The 25,252-nt window shown below is 41.2% G+C and overlaps 1 protein-coding gene and 1 long non-coding RNA gene across 14 annotated transcripts in view; one reads left to right on the top strand and one right to left on the bottom strand.

Moving 5' to 3' along the window:
* LOC111249489 (neuroligin-1-like) overlaps positions 1–25,252 on the bottom strand; it is a 67,413-nt gene that overhangs the window by 37,439 nt on the left and 4,722 nt on the right. For 2 of the 13 annotated variants that reach the window (XM_086986597.1, XM_086986606.1), the window contains exon 1: positions 20,261–23,802. The gene's annotated coding sequence lies outside the window, so the exon portion shown is untranslated. Of the gene's footprint in view, positions 1–7,460; positions 7,792–12,671; positions 12,792–20,260; positions 23,803–25,252 lie in introns of those variants that run through there. The other 11 variants (XM_086986599.1, XM_086986600.1, XM_086986601.1 and 8 more) reach the window with 11 other exon arrangements.
* Positions 3,436–4,887, top strand: LOC111249490 (uncharacterized). Its single transcript, XR_015326086.1, has 3 exons — positions 3,436–3,540; positions 3,882–4,224; positions 4,784–4,887. It is a non-coding gene; the product is annotated as an uncharacterized LOC111249490 (long non-coding RNA).

Genomic DNA, 25,252 nt, shown 5'->3' with positions numbered 1-25,252 from the left:
TTAATATATATTCGTCAGCTAGAAAAGACATTTTTTTCTCTGACATGTTATAGAGCCCTTTCGAGAGCCGGACTCTCATCAACAATATATAATTTTGTACTTGTGTAACTTATAATCACAGTTACTTCAATTCGCTCCTTGGTACTACGTTTAAAGCACTGAGTACGCTATTAAGAAGGCAACTTCTATACTCGCAATATAGCAAATGAACTTTTTATTATTATTATTTAGCATTTATTATTTATTATTATTTTTTAGCAAAAGAAACTTTTTATTGCAAGGGATCGCTAGATAATAAATAAAGTAATTAAGGCTCTCTTCGCATCCGAGCTAATACCCACCTATTTGGAAACTATTTATTTAGAGTAGAATTATCTAGATGCTACCTACAACCATTTCGTTAAATATAGTAGATTATACAGTAAACCACATTTAAACGATCGGTCACTCTGCATGACACATAATCGACTGTGAAATTCGGCTCCTGGTTGCCCGGTCTGAATCTCTCGTATTTGTCATCACGACCTTCCACTGAAGTCGTTCACTCCGACGGTGTCGAAGCCATCGTTTCATAATTAACTTGGGCTTCCGGCCAATTATTTCTGGCAAACTCGACTGCAGAATTTAGTTTATTGAATTTATTTCTAAGAACAGACTTTCAGTGCGGCAGTTGTGCTCCTCCGACCCAGGGTTAATGGCGCGGGCAGCTAAAGTGTTGCCGTATGTTAAATACCCCGTCCGCTGGTACGGAGACTGCCGGATGAGGTGTGTGGTAGCGTAATCTCGACCGTCTTAAAATGTTCTTATTTTCAATGTAGATCAGCCTTTCTTAGTTTCACAAACATTTTCCGGCCAACGTTGTTTCGTTTCACGACAGCCGCATCTTGATTGGGACACCCTTCTCTTTTTTATGGAGCCTGAGGGCAAATGCATTATGCAGACCAGACTTTACAGCTACTGTTTGTCTGATACTGTCGGCCAACTGGTGGGGGGCTTTGGTTCGGAACAGAGTTCAATATTAGTTCAAAAAACAGGCAATAACCAAAAAAAAAGAAAAGCAAAGCTTGGGCTTATGCATTGGAATGCGTTCTGCAGCTTTGCTTGCTGGGACATTATCGAAATTGACGTATGACCCATAAGCCATGTTGCGAGTCAACGGTAAAGCCATGCGGCTGACTCAGAGCACCGAACTGGAAGCCTATAACAGAGCTGGTTTGCTACTCTGCGCTCAATGTCAACTATTTCATTAGTTTTTGTTGGCTCGTTCGAACGCGCAGTAAAGAATGAAGTATGAGGTTACTGGAAGAGGCATTGAATTAGCTGAAGTTAGGCCGAGGTAACAAAGACAAAAATTCATGACTCGAAGAAAGAGACGCAAACTTCGCACATACAAAGCACCTAAGTCCCAAAAAAAAAAACTAATTTTCAATCGATTCCTACTTCACTATACTCACTTCACAGTTCGAATTTCGATAATCACTCGAAAAGGCCAAACTTTTCGAAGTGTTTATTTATTATGTACTGTTGCATATTGTTTCTGGATACTGTTTGACCATTACTAACAAATTAACCATATAAGAATAGCTGGCGAATTCGTCGTACAAAGTCGGATTGATCATAAATGTTATGCTGCAGGATGGTCGAACTTTTTACCTGTTTCATCTATAATGTGTGCGTATCATAAAACGTTAATTTTATTAAAGGACACTAAGGTTCTCTAAAATTCGTTTCACATAATATACGATTAGGACTAAGGCGCTGACATCCAGGCGAGTATAAATTATTCAGATCTCAAGTACATGACAATTCTCCCGGAGCATATCTATATCATCAGTACCCTATTATCTAAGCATTCCAGTAACAGATCTTGTTTAACTATAATGAAGGATGCTTCCACGTCAGGTTTCGCCAATACCTAAATGTCTGCAAATGGGCCTGCAAGCGCTGTATGGTAACGAAGGTGTGTATTTATTTTTTAGTACTTTCATCCGTCACATAGCCTCATATTCGAACAGGTCCTTGAGCTCCTATGACGCATGCGATTTGCTAATGTATCCCGGGGAAAATACAGAATTGCTGATATGTTCATCACAGCCTTGAGTAATATTATACTTAAAATACGGGTATATAATGCCAGAGTAGTCACAACAAGTTTCTACGTATTTGTTTGATGATTTCAGGTGTGTTGCGACAGGTTTAGATTTTTTTAGTTTTTTCGAACGAAGAGAGAATCAGGCATGTGATTCAGATGAATAAACGGATGTGTGCATGGGAAAAATACTATAGCGGTTTGCTAAACCAGTTGATACATTAGCCTTTACTACTAAGCTGTAGTATCATTGTCACCTATGGACACAGATGGTTGACGCGTTATTATGTTACGCTACTCTTCAGAGCGGTTTCGTGTGATGCAGAAAAGCCGTTTTAATCATCAATATTCTTAAAAAGAGTTAAAAACAACTCAGTAAAATCGTTTAAGAACTCCACGTATGAAATACGCTGAACTACCAGGGCAGCTGAAAACTTTTACTGAAAAACAATTCTAAAGTCCAACATCTGCGTATTCTGATGTGGCCGACAAACGCACAAAACGCAACGTATAGCTACCGGACTTATTGGTACATTTATAATCTTCTACATTCGCATTTGAGTTAGATTGGGAAAAATATGTCCTGCGCTGCCAGATGTCGCAACCAGTGTTACCGGCTACTATTCCTTCGCTATTTTTATACTGCCCATACACAGAAGAGTCGTCAACGCGGAGAAGGGCTCGTGTTGAATTTTGCCGACTTGCCGGTCTGACCAGCTGGCAGACGGCAAAAACAATGGTCGGCCAGAAGACGAAGCCTTTACATGGAGACGCTAGACTTACAAGCGTTGTGGAAATGTCAAAAGCAATCAAGAAAAGTATGTTACAAACCTATGAAATCATAAGAATAACATCGAAAAGGGCGTTCTGCTCTGGTAAACTTTAGCAGAGGTCTATGCCCTGTTACGACCCCGCCGCCGCCGCCGCCGCCGCCAGCGCCGCCGCCGCCGCCGCCGCTTTTTTGCCCGCTGTTTGTCATATCCACTACGAACGCTCTGAATGAAAAACAAATATCAACCTTTTTATGAGAAACTTGTAGGTGGGAAACGGAGCTATTAGGTCTTCGTCGAGCATTCGTTTCATCCTAGCTTATTTGCGTTCCTGCTCCTGTTGCACTCTTTATCATATTAAAATCCTAATAAGAATTGCACTCTAGTTTACCGATAGGAACGGATGGTACCACAGGTACTTATATCTGTGTATTGAGTGCGCAGGACGGTGGTGACAGACAACAGTAAGATGAGAGGCGTCGTCTGCTTGATCCTTAGCTGTCGTCTAGTCCCCGTTTCTCTCTCTCCCTATAGACATATATAGTCTGCGCAGGCTGGCGTGTTTCACATATATCTTGGAATGATCTATCTTATGTATTACAATGATAGCAGATTAAAATGTTTTCTGTAACGTGCTGCTAGATAGAAGTTGGCTTGTGGGAATGGCTTATGTGGAAATGGGTGACGTATTTGTCATTAACTATTACTAGTCTTGCGTAGTTCTTAGATCATTTACGAGCTCGCCTGATTCCAATTATCTGTACAGTATAAAAACAACTCGTCCCGAAAATCATCTGAATCTATAAGATTTCTTATCCAGAAAATAGCCGCTACGCCTGTTATGATGTTTATAACTTCGCTATCTATGTGTGTGTCTTCGGATTCATTCCTACTTCGGATTTTCAGGCAAGCGCAAATCCCTACTTAGCGGCTTTAGTGTACGAGAAGCTTATGGGATAAATGAGCCTGAATCCTAATACGAAAAACAGCTTGTCTCTCAAACTAAAAACTCTGTTTTTCAGCATGCCGAGCGACAATGTATTGAAGCTAACTACGTAAAGGAGTGTGTAATTTTGCGTCAACTTATTGTATGGGGCTAACTGGTAAAGGGAAGCTCCCTTTTGGTTGTGCGAATCTTCTTCACGTCGCATCAAACCGCCGAGATCATCCTGAGTTGTATTCACGCGGTGTTATATACCAGCACGCGAGTGTTACTAATACATAAGCTCGCTACCATGATGCAGCTCGTGTCACTTTGACGAAATTAGTTCGGGTGATGTACATATGTAGAGTTTACATATGTAGACGGTAGGAGTCGCGCATATCTACCTACTTGCAATATGCCTGATAGAGGCTTTTTATTATGTGAGTTCGATTAATTTCGTCTTAGGAATCACCAATTTTCATTAGAGGAGCGCGGTAACGCCGAGCTATGGCTATACGCATATTGTAATTCCTTAACTAAAGGAGCAGTCAGAGAATCGCAGTGATCCTATGTATACTGAGTGGAGAATTTATAGGTCTCTGGAGAACTTTTACGGAACGACGGCTAGCGACCTGATAATTTATAAAAGACGTCAGCCGCCATAATAACTACAATGGATAAAGCAGCAGATCATTAGACGGCTTTTAGGAGTCTGGTACGTTATAAATTTTTGTTATGCTACCGGTGACTTGTCTTACGGTGCTCCATCGATCCGTGCGTGATAATTAGGGGTAAATATCCTAATGTCGAGTTTTTACTATCATCACCGTCTCGCAATAAGACAAGTAATTATAGTACTGTATATTGGTAAGGGAGGTTGGCATTAGCGCCCTTTCCTCTAGATGCTACAGTTCTCTTCAAGGTTTGTAGTTCTTTTTCTTGAAGCTCATGGGTCGTGCAGTCATCAGCGGCATTAAATAGCTTTGTTTCTTATGTCAGATTACCGAGGTCGTGACGCATGTATGGCACCGCGTCTCCGGTTGGAGCATGTCAGCCTTTCTACGAAACCCCCATTCGCTGATATATGATAAATAAAATCCCAATAAATAATGAAATGGTTCTATCACTTCTGTTGAGATTTAACTATTTCGCTACTTCACCGCCTGAAGGTTCTGTGCACTTCTTTCGTTTTAGATTGTCCTCAACGGCGGAAACCTACGAGTGACGCTTGATTTTGCCAATTTTTTCTTCTCATATCGAAAGCTAAAATTGGATAATATTCAATCAAAAAAATAGGAACCGCAAGCATGAGACGTACGGGTTTATCGAAGAGAAATTGCGCAATATCTAAAACACGGTAAATACTTCGCAAATGCTCAGTGTTCGTTGGGAACACGCCACATCGGTAGACATACTCCAAAAATGTTTTACTTCGATGCCAGATCCTTTCCTACACATCTGCACAGGATATTTTGTCTGTTACTAAATCTCATAGGTCGAAGAAGGTGAAGCGGTCTTCGACGTCTGTATATGACACAATGCGTTTCATGAACAATTCCAAATATTGCAATCTTATCCTTTGCTAGCTTCCTACACGCCTACCAGGCTTCTGCCAGCGGATGCGGTAGCTTGCCATTGTCGTTTAAGCCTCGATATCGTCGTGTTCAGCAGACGAGTGATGGTCTGCTTCTTCACACTATTCCATATGTACATATATAGGTGCTAATAGACATTATCGGGAGGAAAATACCGTCGCTATCAACCCAACGAAAGAGAGAAAGCTGTCATGCACACAGGTCGAAAGATAGATGCGGCGTAACGCTAAGCAATGCATCTCTAGCGGGGAGCGGCAAAGAACAACCGCAGTACAGTCGCGCAACTCCATTAACATGCGCCTTTCGAGACCTAATTTTTTCGCGAACAGGCAAAGCCAATGACGATACCAAAGCCTGGACGGATAACTCTACTATATATAATCTAGTGTAAACGTGGAAGCTAAAGCCGTTTCTTTCGACACACGTTTTGTTCAGTGAACACACGTTGCACTACCAAAATTTCACTAGCAAATAGAGCTACTCATCAGAAAATAGGCCAACCCAGCCCTCAAATTATGTCGGACTGCTGTCAGTGGCAGGGTTCAATTTTCGAAGCAGCTGTGTGCGACGATAAATGAGAGGATGAGATAGGAAGACGGGTAAGAAAGCGAGCCTTGCCAAGGAACAAAAAAGAAGACCACAAATGTTTTTCATCGCTGTAATGAACTGAGCGATTTAGCTCAGAAAGATTTGGTACAAGTGGTATAAGTGGAAGGCGCAAAACTGGACAACTTTTTGCTCAGTAATAAAAATCCTGTTTTGTCGCAACCAGATTTTCGGTATGGGGAATCAAACTTTGAAGAGCAGAGATTGGACGGTAGTGAATAGGATGAGTGGTTAGGCCCAATCGGTTCAATCCATTGATCTCCCAGGCGTTGTATTGTCTCCCGTAATTTTTCTTGTCTGGTGGCCTCACATGTTTTAAGAGGAGCGTAGAAGGTATTGAGCATGGTCAGACCCAAAAATATAACTTTCCTTAGCACCGGGATACAGGATCCTAGGATCGTTCGGCGTCCTCAGATTAATGTGAATGAAGATAAACTAAGACCAAATTAAGGTCTTTCTGGTAAAATATCAGTCAATAGGAGCCATATAAGCAACAAAAATTTGCTTCTTGTTATCGTTGAAACAGAACTCGTTCAAAAAATGTTTACTATCAATAGTTCAACTGTATAATGCAAAACACCTTCGCATCGCAAAACATTAGAGAAGCGAAGCCATGTAGCGACCTGAACGTGGCATCTGTACGCGGCGCCCAACTCTAGTTTCTCGAGGCGTCATACGGGGGAAAAACAATCATTCCGCGTAACATTACGACTGGCTGATTGTCCTCGAAAGCCGGAGCAAACGGCCACGTACAATATCTTGGTCAAAGGCACAATGTGTACAGAAATGGTGTTCATCCCGTTGAATCCGAAACCGGCCTGCCAAAACCAGAGTGGTCCTGCGGAAAACCAGCATTGAATAAAAGAAAGGGGCAACATTTCTCGATGCTTGATGTAGCTTTTGATTTTGGGCGCTGCGTGCACCAGTAAGACTCTTAGAGACATGTTCGTTGTTTAGGGAGACCCATAATAAAGAGTATGAGGCCGCTCGTTATGATCATGGACGCGCTGGAGGCTCGCACGGTACGGGAGGGAAAAGGACATCGTAGAAGAAGAGAATCTGTGTGAAGAAGAGATCTTAGAAATTATTCAGAAGGGCTCTCCGTTCATGTTGCTTCTTTCCGAAGACGCTTGATCCACTCGTGTTTGTGTAATGTTTATTATTATTGTAGCCTAATATGATAGGTTGACTTAAGTGGCCGAGACATTACCGAGCTCGATTAACATAACAAACTCAATTTAACGCAAAAACGATTTTTTGCGATCAATTTTAAACGACTGATCGGCTGTTAAACTGATAAAATGACTACACAATATCGGCTGCGCTGATGAATCCTCTAGTCCCGACAGTGTGAAGCAGCCACACCCCGAAAAACTGTGTTTAATTACTGATTTCTGATAAATGATTAATGATTTCAAGTCGAAATGTGTCTTTGTTTAGCAATGTGATATTTTTATTTAAGATTCGATATTTACCCGTATTTTTTCCAGTTGGTTGGGGACCTTTGTTTTGGACATCGTCGTTACAGCTTTTAGCAGGCGGATTGTAGTGAGCCCTTGAAAATAGGAAAAATGTAAGTTTTTAACGAGTACAGGTTTATAACTGCAGCGATGTGTGCATATAAAGTTTGTAGTCGGTGAACGTTCCATTCGAACTAGTACATTAATTACTGGATGTAACCAGAGGTAGCGGGACATCAGCCTAAAACAAATGTAGAGCTGCAGAGGTTCATGGTATCTGTGTTTAAAGGTCTATCCACTGTAGCTCCGTATGTCCTGGTTCGTAGTGGACTACAGCTGAAGTATTCTGCAAACAAGTGGACAAAACAATGAAAAACCACACAATAAATAGTCAAAATTAATAGTTAGAGGCAAACCAGTTTTACAACAGGACAGCGTTCGACCTCACACAACGAGGATCACAGTGGCGGTTTCCTGTCGCATACCACACTCCCACAGATGATTATTTTTTTGCAAGACCCGGACAGCTTTTTAATTAGAGAGTTATTCAATCTTCATAATATGGAGAAATTGCCCGTCGATAGTTCCTAAACTTCAGCATTGGAATAGATAAGCTATCATTCAAAAGGGCAGCAAGTCATAATGGTGCATACTAACAGATAATAATAGTGCATATTTTACTTAAAAATTAACCTTCTGTGCAAAACGTTTTGAAAAATAGGAGTTTATTATGCCCCATTTCATGAGGAACATCTTAATAGTTGACGAAACTTTCCTTATTTAATGACAGACGTTTTATAGGGCCTTGATAAAACAATTAGACCGAGCCTATTTTCGCCTGTTTTTCAGCGTAGCCAGAAGTGAGCCTCGATAAATTGATCCAACTCAATAAAATTTGGTACACTGCCATGTACTATTTATGAAACTGGGCATCGGAACGTATGAATAACAATTGCCCTGCAATCGAATTATTTAAGCGATTCGGCAATTGGTTTCCGATGAGCTAATAAGGCTCGGATTCGAAGTGCGCAGGCTTCGAAGTCTAATTAAGCCACTATTAAAACTGAGGAATTGCGTTTTCTTTTATGTACATTAAATGTGTACAGTGATAACCAGCGCGGGTTGCAACTGCGGCGGTTTAATTCGAATAGTATAAGTTGAAGCGTTTCAACGTAATTAACCGTTTACGTATACTCAAAACATTAAGTATTTGTTTATATTTGATTTCAAATACCTGCTGTGTTAGATCAAAGATCTTTGATCTTCTCAGTTGTATCTGTTGGTGATTCTGTAACGCTCACACGCTTCATCCTCACGGGAAATTCTGGGGGGTACGGTGTATTTACAGCACGAAATTCTCTGATCATAGGTTGGTTTAAAGAAATCGAACCTCTGAGTATTGACGGTACAGCTTGTCAACATAGTAACTCTTTATGGATTATTTCGTTTACCGTAACTTGTAGTGAAGACATGCTAAATTCTAGGCTTGCGTATCATGTATAGTCATGTTTGTTGATGCACTTTTACTGTATGATACAACCTATATCGTTGCCTTTTGTGCTACTAGCTTTCCACCTCATCAGCAGATAAGCTGTACTTCTGATTACGATATATTAAGGAACAGATCTTCAAAGTTACCACTGATTGTCGCTACTCATCAGTCAGCGCAGCAAAAATTAACGTATTTATTCGAGAGTAATATATCGCATTTTTACTTTTTTTTTACGTCTATATTTCGCAAATCAGCAAAATCTGTATCATAGTTGGCCTATTCATGTGACGAAGCTCCAGCACTGCTTCTCATGTAAGCTTTGGACAGTACAAACATCTTGTCCTAACGGAAACTTAAGCACTTTATCCATTTAACCTCCTGTTATTTCTACTTAATACACTGCTCCGCGATGTTCGAAATAAATAGACGTACAGGAGAGGAAACTTGTTAAGAGACTGGAAGCGATGTCCCTTCGTTTTTTAGTCATTGCCGGCGACTTCAACGCCTGCTTCGACCAGCCGAACTCCAGCCACACTGACAAGCTTCAGGATACGCTCACGGACTACGGTTACTGAATAGTCGATTCCGTCTCCCTACTGAATTTTCTGGTACACATAGGAAATTCGGCTACTGTTATATTTGCAACCAATTTAGATAGATATGAGGTAAAATTTCAGGGTTAGAAGCACCCTCTTTCAGAAGGCGCAAGTGTTTGAGCTCACATACCATAGAGCTCACACAGCAGTAGACGCCACTGTTTAAGTAGCATCTGCGCTGATGAGAAATTTCAATGCATTTGCCACGTAAAAGGCTGGATCTTGCACCTTCAGATCACCACCATCCGTTCTGAAGAACTTCCTTAATAATGTTCAGCGGTTTCAATAGAGGTATCACTTGACACAATTTTTTGCCTAAAAACCGCGCACATCCTGCACTGCCGACATTACGGTGTTATCACAAAAAAGACATAAATTTATCGATCCAAATAGCGCATATTTAGTTTAGTGATATCATATTATATATATATATATATATATATATGTATATGAAGCCTTCAACTATTACAACCAAAGGTGCATTTGTACGTTTGATGCGTGCTCGAGGTCACTTTTTACCAAATGCAAGATTGTAAAGAATGTTGTTAGATTGTTCCTCGCTGCTAATCGTGGTAGACCGTACCTAGAATAGACGAGTCCGGCCAGTTTAGAATCGATGAGTTCAGCCGTTGGCGTCGGCAAGGGCAGCATCGAAACAATCAGTCACTCGATCAAGTTACCCTAGTTATTATCCTTCCGAACACAGATTTTGCTATACGTCGTCGCAAACGAGGAGTAAACATTTCATCAAAAACGTCGTCTTACTCCCGAATCGACTTCCATTTGGTACCACACACGCATACCGATAGCTCGGTTCGATAGAGAGATTATTGTCCTGGGGCTTCTGTTAGCTGTAGTTCAGGACGCATTAAACCCACGATGACTCGCTGATTCAATCGTCCACTAATTGTAGCAGAAGCAAGCTCTGCCGTTGTATTACTATGTAAAGCGTTTATTCGAAAGAATGATGGAAAAAATTGAAAACACCCCTAAATATTCGATTCAACTCCGGCCCATGGAAATCCCTCATGGGAATATAGTTGATTATTTATGTTATTGTTTTAGTCGAAACGTTAGGAATCACTGATTTCAGCTCTAGTAACAAACAGTTTCATGTCATATATATTGTGTCTAGGCGAGCGTGTGTCTGTACAGAATGTGTTTATTTTGTGAGCTAAAAGCAGTTTTCTGGGAGACACACAAATGACGCAAAAAAGTCCCTTTCGTTGAAGAGTGATTCTCAGAGAAGTGCCTGGATATTTTCACAATAACCCGCTGTTGTCATGCTGAGTTATTAATGTTTGTAGACGTTGCAGTATAGGCGAAGTTGTCGTGGCTCAGGACATATTGACTAATCCATCGCCGAACACCCAAATATCAAGAATTGTTTACTGTCGGAACTTCTCGACGAGTCAACATTTTGCAGATATGGTCGAAACGGACTGAGACAGCAGTACTTCGTTTGTTAGTAGTAAAGCGAAAATTCTATAATTTTTAGAAAAATCTAATTGTATAATAGTGCCTCTTCTGATATTAGCCCGAAGAGAATTATCAAGTTTACATTTTTTTTTCCTTTCTATATTTCGCCTTTATTATTGATAAAATAATTACTAATAAAAAAACATGTTTTAGGCATGCTTAATTAATCAGTAACTAGTACAATTATTACTGTTATATCGATGCTGGTGATTTCATCGATTTAATTAACCTCCAATTTGTTTGGTCGTCTTCGAACGGATTAAATATATTACCTGTTATTTAATCCGTTCTCTAACAACTAGTAACAGCTAGCGACAAGTAGAACTTGCCCCCTGCTCGAACCTTTGCAGTTGAAATACTGAAAAAATGCCTCGCCTCTATCATTGCGACTACGGGCGTTGGCTCACAGTGGAGATCACAAGCTTATTGTCACATATCGATCATATTATGCATATCATTCGCACCTGGGGGCCAAAATATTGTTACCTGAAATGGTAGCGCCCTGGACTCTTACACGATTCACAAAGACAATCTTAGGAAATGAGTTTACAGGCCAGCCGTTTAAAATCGCTACTACCGATATTGTAAACGATGTTTATATTTGGCGCATGGCATAGCGTGTACGCAAACAAGGCCTTTCCAAACGTGTAATGTTATCACAGTGTTGCCTCAGGAACGTTTTATAGTATATTGCAAGTTGCTTCTCGCAGAAATTCCCGAATAAGGCTATTCTTAAGCTCAGGTCCGTTATCAGCATTCAGCAATGATCGCACATGCCTAAGCAGCAACACACACACGCAGATTGCTTGCTAGTGATATGATTCGTCAGAAGGATAAGCCCTTCCTCCTTACACCGCCCCTCCGATACACCTCATTGAATCCTCTATAGGCCATAACACGAGGGCAAGTGTGTCCTCTCACAAGCGGTGAACGCTACTTCGACCCCAACTTTGTTCGACTTCGCACGTTTCCCGTACGTACACCCCCGAAAGCACAACTATTGAGCCTATATAATGCCCAAACGTCAACCCACAGCTCCTGTCAACTGTCGCTGCCAACAATAACCTTCGACTGGATCTGCCACAACTTAACATCACGAGTCAGCTCATTGGCGTAGGATTCTTTCGTCGATGAACATCCCGTGAAGTTGTCACTTCGTCCTAATAGATAGAACCTGTTTTTCTGAAATAAGGGTGATAGGCATGGCGTTGTTGCACACAAACCGAATTCAGAAAAGGTTACACTTATGCGAACGATGTGGTTGCAGATCACAGGGCAATCCAAAATAACGAGAACAACAGTGTACAGAGCGGGGTGGGATATCCAACTGCCCGGCGAGTTCGTTCGTGGTTGTGTCTGAGAGATATCGGCGATATTTTTGCGCAGTCGTTTCCCGTCGGTGGTATACCTGTTATGCGGGGTGTGTGATACCCTAAAATATATAGACTGAAGCAAATGTTCTTGAATGGTTTAAAAAACTGATTTTGAAATGTTTGATTTTACATCTGTTAAAGAAGTAGAAACTTAATATATATTGGAGAAAAGTTAAGTAGGAAAAGGGTCTGAGAGAAGACCCTCAAATTCTCTCATTTCTCAAGCATTTTGAACAGAAAAGACTATCACTTTACCCTCTACTAGCCTTTTGCTAGCATTACTTACAGCAAGCTCATCGTTAACGGATATGCAGATTTTCTTCGTTAATAAAAACAGGGAACTGGATCGGGAAAGAGCTGAAGCTGTTCGTTTGCTGGTCCGTTAGTGAAGCGTGTTGAACATATACTGTAACAAGGTAGTATAGAAAAAGCAGACGCGCTGTCTTTCGTAGAGAAAAAAAAAAAAAAAAAAACGGAAATTCCGTAAACTATATTTATCTATACTTGTTTTTTAATTCACTCGTGTCGATTGATCGAAAAGGCTGCGAATTTTTTCTTAATCCTATGCTCGTGAATCAATACATTTTGTCCAAATTTTCTGTGGCCATTTTATGATTGTGTGCGTTTTGTAAAGGATCATTCGTGTCAAAAATTAATTTTGCACAAACGAAACATTTTTTTTAATAGCGCGGTAGTCCCACGTTACCCAGACGTAGCAAGTAGTTCGCCGTCGCGAAGAGCGAACACCATAAGGTGTGTAGGCCGTTTAATACGCTACTGTGTCGTGCGCCCGAAAAATGTTTCATACTAAGTGCGTCTGTTATTGGTAGGATTATATATTGAGCCTTCGCAGTCTTAGGTGATTATCTATACTAGCCGGTTTATGAATTCAAATGTCCACTGCGCTACGGCAGACAAAAGACAGGTTTTTTCTCATCTTAAATAAGGCCGTGTAACAAAATGTTACTTGACAAAGGATATTTATTTCGCCAAAGGTAATAAATAAAATAGAAAATCTTATAAGTTATTGTCTTTTATTAAACTAGTATCCGCATCATTCACTAATTACAGCAGGTCTTGGTTTTATCGCTTTATAATAATAATATTTTGGTCTCTCCGAGACGGAAAAATAGGACCTAGATGATACTTCTAAGGAAATATATGGCCGATTGCTTCGGATAATATTGCTTGCAGAATTATATCGCATGTAATATTGCGTCGCTGTTGAATTTTCACACAAAGCTGAAGGCTTAATAAAAAATATTGCCATTCTTTAAAACAATTTGCCGTTTAAACACAGCTTTGGTTTTCGTGAACCGTTTGTAACTCTGGTCCTATTAAGGTTGAGCAAATTGTATAAATTTCGTATTTAATCTGGTTGGACGATTTACGAAGTCGACGTACGTATACATGATCCTTTTATGCATGCACTATAATGGTTAGGCTGATAGATAGGCTTATTTTATATGCGTACAATACATTATGATTTAACTGTACCAATAGAAAATACCATACGAGCATTACCCAGCGGGCTCGAAATGATCGTTGATATGAAGAATTTTGTACATGCGAGACCTAGAGCTCAATTTAACACCATTAATTACTGCATCACACAATGTCAATGACCTAAACTTCTCTGTAAATGTGGGTGGTGCACCGAATCAAAGACCATTCCAGGTGACCATTGGTGAAGGTTCAAGTACTGAAATGAGGCGCGCTCATATGAAGTCCAAGATATTCGTTTAAATATAACCAGGCTCCCTGACGTTTCATGCGTTTATTTAGAATGAGAATTCCTGCCCTGTGTTCAGAGATTTAGTGATCGTGAGTATCCTAGATTCTGATAGGTTCTGAATAACTGGACCTTAGTTCGTATCAATAGGTTACGTGTACTCGGTATGGGTTCTAGTCGACACAAAAGTTTGCTTGTACGATCCCAGGAGGGTTTTGTCTCATCAAAATTATACATTGTTATTTGTGAGTGCGGCAGCCGGTTTTAAAAAAGACATTGACTCAATTAATGGCTTCCACGCCAGGTCCATAAAACCTGTGTTAGGAAAACGCAATGTAAACTAATTTCAATGAACAAATAAGAGTAAACGATGGGCCCTTTGCTCGATCGTCGCCTGAGGCATAGCCATTTTTGGGATCCCGCGTCGTGTCAAGGCAAACTATTGCTTAATAAAAGGGGGAAACTAATTTTACTATGATTCGGCGTGATAAGAGGCTATGAAACGAGACGTGATCACAGCGACATACGGTGCCCGATTGTGTACAGAGATGCCTGAACTTTTTCCTTTATACTTGTGTCTATTATGGATGCACGCGTTTCGAACGAAAGTATTTAGCAATTAATTTTCAATCAATTTAATACGAAAGTAATTCGTTTTAACAGTAAAATCAATCGCAATTATATTGATCATGCAAAATATGGTAATTGATACACTTTCTTGACCAAAGTATTTCACTGCAAAATGCTATGGTTACCTTGATGACGGCCGTAGGATGAGACATCGTCCTGTTTTGAAAGAGCCCTTTGGAATCAAGCATGTATCACGTCGCTAAACTGAAAGTCAACGAGATGGCTATAACGCAGTGGAATTGCGTAGCCATTTACGTTAGTGACAGGACGTTCGCAGTTCAGCTACGTCGTGTTCCTCCTTATTCCTGTACTGATTAAAAAATATGAAATAAACTCTAAAAGCTATATCGTCTTGGGCGCAATGCGCGTTGAAGGAATCCATGCAGCCAAGGCTGAAAAGCTACTCAAGACAAGCAATAGATATGACATTGGTGCAAGTTTTGTTGTTATAATCACCCATAGTATAACACGCTTCGTTATTCTTGAGGTCTTTCGATTAACTCACTTCCAAGTAGCGCAAAGAATATGTGTTATACAATTTGATTAAAATGTATCCGTTTTTCTAAAAGGAACTCCCAATGATAATGAGGCTTTCAAAATCTGCTTGGCTTGTCACCGTGATAGCTCTGTAGGCTAACGTTTTTGTTAGGGACGCGTGGTGGTTTAGATTCATTGCGTAGAGGTACTGTGTTTCATTCTGAGAACTGGTGGTTCTGGCTGTAAAACCCGGAACATTTTACAACTTGTCAATAGCTAACTGATCGGCTAAGACGATAAGACTAATATACCCCACAAGAGAAGATCAACGCAAGGATCAATTAACAAAATGAGGGAACGAACGAAATCACAAGCATTTGTCTGAGAACGATTCGATAATTGGAAGAATACTATCCAAATCTTTCCTCTGCAAGCTCAGGAAATGTTGCTTTCTTCTTGCTTGTTACAAATCAGGACATGAAATTAATACTTTATAGGCACAATGCGTATACATAAGGATTGACGCTGCTACCTCAAGCAGTAATTTCGCATCGACAAACGACTGCAAACAGCGGAAAGTGAAGGTTGAAATTATGCCTAAATAAAAGGCATTATCAAATTGGGAATATGTGTCGTGACTAGCGCTCCGGGACCAGCGTATGCTGCCTGATTAAGGATTAAAAGGATCGCCGATATATTTAATAATAGCTCATATTTTAGAGTTCGTGCTCAGCGGTGCTCTTTATTGAACGCCTTATAGAAATGTTATAACGAGCCTTCATACGCGAATCCGCTGCGCGTTTAGCCCTCCCAGGGCAAGAAACTCGTCTAGGTTTCCACATAATTATGGGGCGTCGAACCCAAGGTGGACCGGCTACATAACCTTATTTATCCATCCCCAAACCCCCTACTCACTACGTCAAAACTTAAGCACGCAACTGCAAAAGTCGCATGTTCCAGGTTGGGTGAACCATCGAATTCTAGTGAGAACGTATGCTTTACCCACGCACGTTTATAAAGGTTTTGTTGAAGCCTACATATTAACTTTGTTTTTAGGATGAGTTGGCCGTGATATTCGAACTAAAGACGAACTAAAGTAGTCCAAAGTCCTTTCAAGCCCTGTGAGAAAGATCAACATAGCATCGGAGACGTTGGCTGTACAGTGGACAACAACAATGTTAGACCATGTAATACGATTTCGACGTCCCGTTGAGCCATGTGTTCTAGGCGTAGGGTATGATTAAACTGTAAGAAATTGTTAAGTATTTTTTTTTTGTTCTACGTTATCCTTTTTCGCTTGACCATTACATCAGCTATGCTGTATGAGAACTATGATAGAGCAAATGGAAAGCAATGCATCGCTTTGTTACAAGCCGTCGCAAGGAAAGCTGGCAGCATTCCGGGGCTCTTGGTGACAATGTACGGAAATGGATCCATGGCATATTCATCAACTGATCCACGTGAGACATCGAGGCTCATTGATTGGAGGACACTCACCACTCAATCGTCCTTGTGGACGGGGCGCCAAAAAGACATGATGTGAAGGCCTATACATTGCGTCATTTTGTAACACGTGACCGTCTATCAGAGGCTGGGCGAAAGGCGAAATATGGACTGTCGCAAAAGAGCCGTGTGAAAAGAGAGAAAACTCTTTTGGCTTGTATTACATTGCATAGCACCGCGAAGCCCGCCCCCGTACGCTGGTGTTATTTCAGTGGCACCTGCCTATCTATGTCACATCGCTACGTCTGACAAGCATCAATAGCGGCTAGCAGGTTTAATGATTCGGTTCCAATAATGGTGACTTAATCAGCGGGTAAAGCAAACAACTCGAGACAGAGCGCTCAAAAGGTGGGAAAACAGTATATGCACAGAAATCGGCCCGAAGTACATGGGGTTCGAGGGGCGAGTTGAGCTTACATATTGTGCGCGCAAGCCCGTTTCAAGAGCTCGAAAAATAGGTACAGCGAATGGCTCCAGACTAATGTTCACAAGCACCCATTTTTTTCCGACACTAAACGCCGTAAGAGTGCTGTGTCGTTTTTAGAAGTACTTCCGGATACGAGATGAAATATGGGCGCGTCAAGGTGCTCCGAATGTAACAAATATTTGCTAAAGAAACATTCAGAGATCCACACTAAGTAACTGAAACGAGCAAAAAACAAGCGCCAAATTAAGTATTGGACTACAAAAGTGACTAGACCAATGGGTTTTTGCGTACAATACAGTAGACTGCTGCTAGGACGCAGCTAGGTTAGATCCAGACAACCTGTAATAAAAAAAGTAGTGTACGAAGTCACTCTGGGGTCTTTGTTGTTCGATTCTTAATTTTTTAATTTTTTCTAGTAATGATGCATCATCTAGTCGATATATTATAAGAGTAAATGTTATCGTGACTATAAGCTTTGGTTGTAAGCTTGCTGGTATTGTTTGGATAAATGCTCGCCTTAAAAGTGAGTCACATTTATATTTCAGAACGGAGACAAGTAACTCCTGATTTGCAGACTGTAACCCTTTCTTTGGTTAAGCACAGAACACGAAGAATCTACATACAACAGTTCAGAGAATTAGTGATCTCAGAAAAATGACTCACGCGACTCAAATTCCTAATGCGTCACCTTCCTTACTTCTGAAAATAAAATAGTGGGGAGATTAGTGGAGACAGGGGAAAAGCTTACGAAAATGTAGTCTGACGTTTTTTGCTGGACTTCAACATTTAACACCTCGGTACCGCTACGTTATCTATCGAGCTCATCGTGTCATATCGCCCAGCCGATGTCGCTGCACATTGCTAAATTAGACAAAATATGTCAGATACTTCGTATCAACGTGAAAGCCATTTGAGGCGCTGGAAAACATATCTTGATCCTTAGAAGCGCAGCCACCGGCGTACCACACACTGAGCTAACTCGCACCTGTGTGACGTTTACAAACTACTGGGTTCCGACGCGGTTTGCAGCACCAGAAATATACACCATCAATGGGAGTTACCAATGGTTAATCATACAGCTCACGAGCCCACACAAGTGGCTTTACATGTCCCAGTTGTTGTTGGCACAGACACACATGTGCAGCCATCTCAACTGACAGTGGTGATAAGACAATATTCCCAGCCTATCCGCATTGCTTCTTTCCACGGGTCGCTGCCTCGCGCGCCTCCAAAGAAGACGAAAAGGTTCAAGTCCACTAACGCTTACTAGGGGTAACAGTGCGATCTCAAAAGCAAGCGGAGTACTTCTCCAACCGCGATGACAGCACCGGGATCGTTCACCTCAAGGTTTGAGCAGGCAGCCAGCCGGCCGGCCGAAGGGAGCTTCAGTAGCCCGCAGACGTACAAAGCACATTTGGGGACTATGCCACAACATGTGAACGTCCCCGCACCCTCCGTCCCCACACTTTCACTCTTTATAACTTTCCTCCTTGCCTTCGACTCGGTTCTCTTTCTCCAGCTATTTCGTCCTCTCGTTTTGAATTTCAGCTTCCCTGTCACCGTTCGCGCAGGGGGGTGACAGGATGGTGGCTTCTGATGGGACGGGGAGACAATACACACGTGACTTAACGCATGGCCTTCAATGGTACATCAAAGTGCCACGGATTCGAATACCTTACGTTACTCGAAAGAGGGTTCGCATTGGTGAAGACGACTCAATCAGTTTAAACATCGAAAGGAAGACAACTGTTTATTTGTAGCGATATAATATCTTGAACATTGGAATAGGTTGATTTATGTTCGCAAAATTCATGGAATGCATAGATAAATAGAATTGTGGTACTGAAGCCTTTGCAACTAACTAACGTCACAAAGGTTTCACAAACTAAAAGTACAGAATTGTTTGATGAGATCTCTGGTTGAGAAAAGCAAATTTATTTTTCATGCTGTACTTTGCTCAACACTGCTCATATCCTAACAAGCAAAATGCCCATCAATTAGCCCATTTATTTCCAGCTACCTTATGGGAGACCCGTTTGGTCACGTGTATCATGTGTAGTTCTCATCTGTACACTGCTTTATTTCTGAACATAGGTTTAGTGTTTTACGTTCGCTAAGCCCGTCGCGCACTAGTGCAAAAAAATATTGTAAATATTAGTTTATCCTCTTTAGGTAAATCATTTGGCATCATTAAGCAGTTATGAAAAAGCTAAACATCCGACTTAGCAACCTGAAAGACTGTCAGGGGGCAGAAGATATTGGAAGAGCAAAATTTGTTCTGAGCGTACGTCTTTCGGATGTAACAATAATGCAAAAAAGGCAGGCCAAGCTTCGTTGCCTTCTTTCAGCTACTCAACGACGGTACGTTTCGACCTGACGGCATTATTCGTGTTGCACGCAAGGGATTGTGATTTGGTCGTATGCGCATAATGATCCGTTTCCCTGTCAGGAGGGAGGACTCCGTGGAAACCACATCCATTCAGAGTCGGGGGTTGTCCACTGCAAACCCATTAATAATTTATGTCCTGGTAGAATTGTTTGTAAACATACGATTCCCATGCGTTCAAGGCTGGAATTGCTTTTAAGAGAACTTGACCTTTCAATCTGTCGAGTTCACGATTTTTGCTGAGGTACAGTCATTTATTCTATATCTCCCCTTTTCTTGAAAATGTTTTTTATATTATATATTGATAAGATGATTAGAAATTGTCTCCATACCCGTCCTTGATATTTTGACATCTATCTTAATAATTATTTACCTTTGCTATATCTTAAATTCGCAGATGTTAAAGTACCTAATGCAGTTATGTGATAGGTAAGGATCTTTAAAGTTATACCTAATTTTAAAAATTTTTCGTATCGAATCGCCTTCGTATTGTGACAATTTATGATGATTTATTAGCTTTAGTGTCGAGCTTCTGTGCTGGCGCCAGCTTAATTCGACTAAGCCTATTGTAGTCCAAGGTAAAGGAAGGCAGAAATGATGATAGATTACCTGGTACGTTTAGATATAAGAGGACCATTCTTACGGAAGCATTTTGTGAATATTTTTTTCTATTGTAATGGGAGTCACTATTAATATTGTGTTTGTTTGTATAGTACTAACCGTTATCAATGAGTGTTGACGTACGTTGTCGTAATGCTGGTATCAGTACACGCGTCGCAAAAAATATCGACAACATCCTTAATTTCGGTCACTTACGATACGAGATACACTGTGTATCATTAAAGTCTCATCACAAAGCACATGAATCAATTTCTTAGTATTATTACTATTCCTTAAGAGAATGCCCTTCAACGCCAGTATCTGTAAGGCCAACAATACCCGTTGTATAGATTGGTTCACAGCTGTTGTATTCAATAACAGCGCTATGGACGCCACAAGATACGCAAGCAATATAATAACAATTATATTTATTGACCAGATCTCTGCCTCATTGCTTGGTCACTATGTGTGTATGTGTTTACCGGCTGACTTTTACTCACTGGATTGGCTGACCAAGCAATGTTCTGTTTATTTATACATCACACAAAGCGTCTCTTACGCACGGTTATTCGCACACTTTCGCCTGCTGTCTTACTGCTTTGCCTCTGTTTGTTATTATAATCGTTGCCACTAATTATATTGGATTCTGTTGCTCGCTATTACAGCAGGATACATACGTAAACCCGGCCTCGTTCGTTCTCAGATCCACTCAGACAGACAACCTATACACAACGATTGGCTCCTTACATTGTTTCGGGATGAGATGTGCGTTCGCCGGCGTACCTTTCAACGAGTGGAAAATGATGAAAAAAATAACTGTTCACGCCGCCACACTGGTCACAAAACAACGTCAACTATAGTATAACAGATCGTCTTTTTTTATGGCACGTTATTGAATTTACACAGATGGTTGGAACCAAACAAACAGTAGATTAAAGCGGATCACGGCTACTTTGTCCCATCAATAGAAACGGTAGCGGTATGGCCTTCCAGTTCGCAACAGTTTCACCATTACACTCGCGTATATTTTGCCGCTAAGACAGCTTCTTCAGGGAAGGGAATTGATCAAATTTTTCATCCCCTCTTAATTATCCGCAAACTCCAGACAGTGTAAAGGAGTCTAGACATTACCTATGATGACGAAGCACGGGGTGAATCCCTGACGCGGCCACCACTCCGCCATGCATTCCTGCCTCTTTGATAACCGAGAAATGCTGTGCAGCATGGGCCGGGTTTCAAGTTGCCTTCTGCCGTTCATTTTCGACCAAGGTCTTGAGGAGAATGGCCCTGGAAAGGGTCGTCCTGAGAAAGGGTACTACTGGAGCAAGCAACGAAACCCATGTAGTGTGAGTGCTAAGCAGTTAGCGGGACGATGGGACGCCTCTTCCTCTCTCAGTATGTGGATTAAAACTCGTTCAGTGCTACGAACGGTGCCACAGTGACGTAGGCAAGCCTACAGGGACTCAACTGGGTTCATCTCACCCTTTAGCTGTTAGTTAACATTGTTTGAAAGTTAGTGTGAGCATCGTGCTGCATGTTCCGTCTTTTCGTAGGTCACCGCTTTTGTACGGACCTTAGCCTTGACGCAAGCCACAGACATTTAAATTTCCTTTGTTTTGTAGCTGGGATCCCCTTAGGGATGCGAATTCACTGACTTTCTATCATTGAGTTTCTGATGCCTATCAACATTTTTGAGACTGCGGTCAATGGGACCGAGCAGTCGTTAGCGATGCATGATCAGATAACGGATCCGTTTTCAGTCTGTCTATAGAACTGATAAGAGGAAAAAAGGGTAGGAAATAAGCCGGCCAAAAAATGAAAAAGCGAAATCGTCATTTGTTGCGTTTGCTTTGCTCAGACCATCTGGGAGTAACCAGCGAAGTCAAGTAAGCCAGTTCACGGTTACTGTCGACAGCCTTCTACGCCACGCTGTCCCCGGCAATGGCCGTAACCTATCATAATCTATCCTTTTGTTGGGTTTTGAACATCAGACACATCTGTCGATTACCCGTTGTTGCTGCTGCTTTCGGTCACTCTTGTTTCATATATACAGGTATATGGTGGACTGTTGCGTAACGAAGGTATAGTAGTAGACAGTATATAGCAAAGAAAATGTGAGTGCATGTCGGCGCCTACGATTTTTTCGCCTCGTTCCTTTTTTGCTGGGAAAAAAAGCTGTTCATGAGGTGAACTTCGGTATCAGCGAAGATGTAAGAAAAACTACGAAGAAAAGATATAGGAAAAACAGCAAAAGGGAAACGAAGAGACAAAAAAAGGGGCGCACCAAAGCAGAGACAACGTCGCTGGTAACAAACGGAGCATTGGATGGTTTCACTAAATTTGGCCTGATTGGGCTATTCCCGTTTCGTTGAGTGCACTTTTTGTGCCATCTGTGCAACGCATAACAGTCGAGATCTTTGGGTACACATTTTTTAGCGGCCTAACTCACCTTCACGCGTTGCTAGGACATGCCAAGGAGCCGCTGCAAATGGCCCTAACGAGAGAGAATCGCAAACTTGGGATATCCCCTTTGGCCCTCATGTAGGTAATGGTCTGTCATGATGGTCATATGTGCTGGTTGTAAACGTCGGATACAGAATCGCTTTTGCCAGTCAAGAACGACGGTACACACTGTAAAAGCTGATAGCAAAAATCGATGCAGCTATAGGCGATGCCTTGCCCAAATGCAATGTTCCTTTTTAGCAAAAGAATTACGCGTTGTACAATAAACGCTGGTGAGATCAAAAAATTTTTTTCCGATGCTTGGCTTTGTGTGATCGTTCAGACGGTCACGGAATAAGATCGTTCAGGATTGGTTGAGTTAATCTATAGAAAACGGGCAAAGCATCATTTATGTTATTTATTCGGCCTCGATTGACGAATGGCATTGCGCCTGCTTACGCTACGTTAAGAATTAGCTTGATAATTCGGTAAGTTAAAGCATTGAAGCCCGCGTAATCGCATAATATTGCCTTAGAAAAAACAAAGCACCTAGAGGTGAGCATAGATGGTCACGCTCCTTTAACGCTGATTCTTGTATAATGACATATAACCAGTATTCTGTAGCTTCGACCTTGGAAAGCACTAATATATAAAGGCCCAACAGAAAACGCACAAACGGCCTCTCATCAAGTAGGTTAAGACCAACCACTTAGAAGCCTAGGTAGGGTAGCAGGCACAGGCTATTTAGCATTACAATGGTTACGTTTATTCAACAGTTGGTAAACGTGCGCAGTCTTGCGTGCGAAATGGAAGTTGGGCCGTTGCTAGTAGTTTTATGCTAAAGTTAAGGAGCACACTGTGAGACTCACAGTGATATCACCAGCGCTACAGAGGTAAGCGATGCTTTGTTTCTCTAAGAAAAAATCTTATGGTGGATTCTTTTATGATATTTTCGTAGATTGATTGTGAGTCCTGATTATCTGCGTAACTAAGTCCTATCAGACACCTCCACCGACAAAATGCTCTAGAGAGGTGGAATAAAGGTGATTTTCCTCCTAGAAACCCAATTTTGTCTTTTTCTAGTCATCGACAACGGCAGAAAGGAAAAGTTCATATGCATTTTAAGCTAGAAGTTATTACTTGTGCTACGCGTCTTTTATGGAAATTAGTTATTACAGCATTACGGTTATTAGCGAATTTATTTGAAATAAGAAATAAATAGAGATATGTTATAGGAATCGGTACGTGACAATATGTTTGTCAACGTTTACTGCTAAAGGAGTCAGTATTATTCAAAGAGATTTTTGGACATTAAGTACAATGACCTAAATAGAATTTATCAATTAGGTGTGGCTTCTAAGATACTATATTATATGTTGCTGTTTTTGGTGCTTTCCGAGGCGGAAGAGAAATATTTACCGCAAATATCGAAATTTTAAGAGCGCGTTTTTTGCCTTTATCTCAGTGCCTTGAAATCTGCTCCTGGTTATGACGTCGACGGAGGTCGCGTACTACAATTTAAACTGTTGTTTGAAATATCCAATGGTTGGTCAATATGAACGTAATAATAAATCAAAGACAGAACATCATAAGTGGCATAAATCTTTGAGCTCCTATTTACCAATCGTGTTCATCTATAATATATCGGGAACGTCCCGAAACTTGTTCGATTAGCAACAATTTAACCAGATGACGCTATTGACGATGATGACAAACATGCAATTACGGAGCGTGAAATTTACCACTTGTTGCGTTCGAAATAATTCAGGGGTAATCAACCTATAAGGACGAAGCAATAAACGTCGGAACAAATTTGAACTAGCAATGGAATCTAAGCATTACATTTCCTATGAAGTATTTCCCACCAGTATCTCTCATAAATTACCAAGTTCATTCGACCGATTTCAGAACGGTACAGCGGACCACTGTCGCCACTCTCGATGCCATCCGACTATACTATACACTGCGCTTGACTGCCCTTCAACGAAGTCTTCTGTCTTCTACACTCTACTGCTTGACACGGGTGCACGCTTTGTCTATGCATTCTATTTAAGGTCGTCTAAAGCAATCTGTTTTAATTTAGCCTACCTAATAACCTGTTCTCGAATTTCTCCCCACTCTAGCCTGTCTCTACAGGCCTAGTAGTCTGGATTGTCGCCTTGAACCCCCTGATTCAACGGCGTCTATTCTATTTTCTAAGCGACCCTGAGTTATTTAGTGCTGCGTTAGTCGCGTGGAAAATGAAGAATGTAAGGTGAGATCGGTAGTAGCTTAAAACAGCGCCAAAGACGCGCTTTTGGGCGGTAATGTTTCATACAGGAGATTTGGCTAAATTATCATCTTTTCCCTAAGGCTCTCAGCATTCAGGCTTTCTCTCCGAAGGACATAGCTGCCCCAACACTCGCACGTTTTCGCGTTAACTGCGTCGCCGCTCCGAAAACGAGTCGTACTAGATGCACTGAATGCAAGTGGACATCAGTCTGATCGTTATGATCATCGAGAATAACGCTATTATTATAGTGTGGATGCTCTATGTACATTTATGTAAAGAAAGAGGAGCTTTTAGATGAAGGTGAGCAGGGCAGATAGAAACACAGGACAGAAGAGAGGTGAGGGCAAACGACAGTTTGATGCTGAAAAACGTGTCAGAAGTGGAGATAGTTTTGTTTG

The sequence above is a fragment of the Varroa destructor genome, unplaced genomic scaffold (genome assembly GCF_002443255.2).
Source record: "Varroa destructor unplaced genomic scaffold, Vdes_3.0 BEIS01000004.1, whole genome shotgun sequence".
Lineage (NCBI taxonomy): Eukaryota > Metazoa > Arthropoda > Arachnida > Mesostigmata > Varroidae > Varroa > Varroa destructor.
The sequence above is the reverse complement of the archived record's forward strand: the minus strand, read 5'-3'. Positions and strand labels throughout refer to the sequence as shown.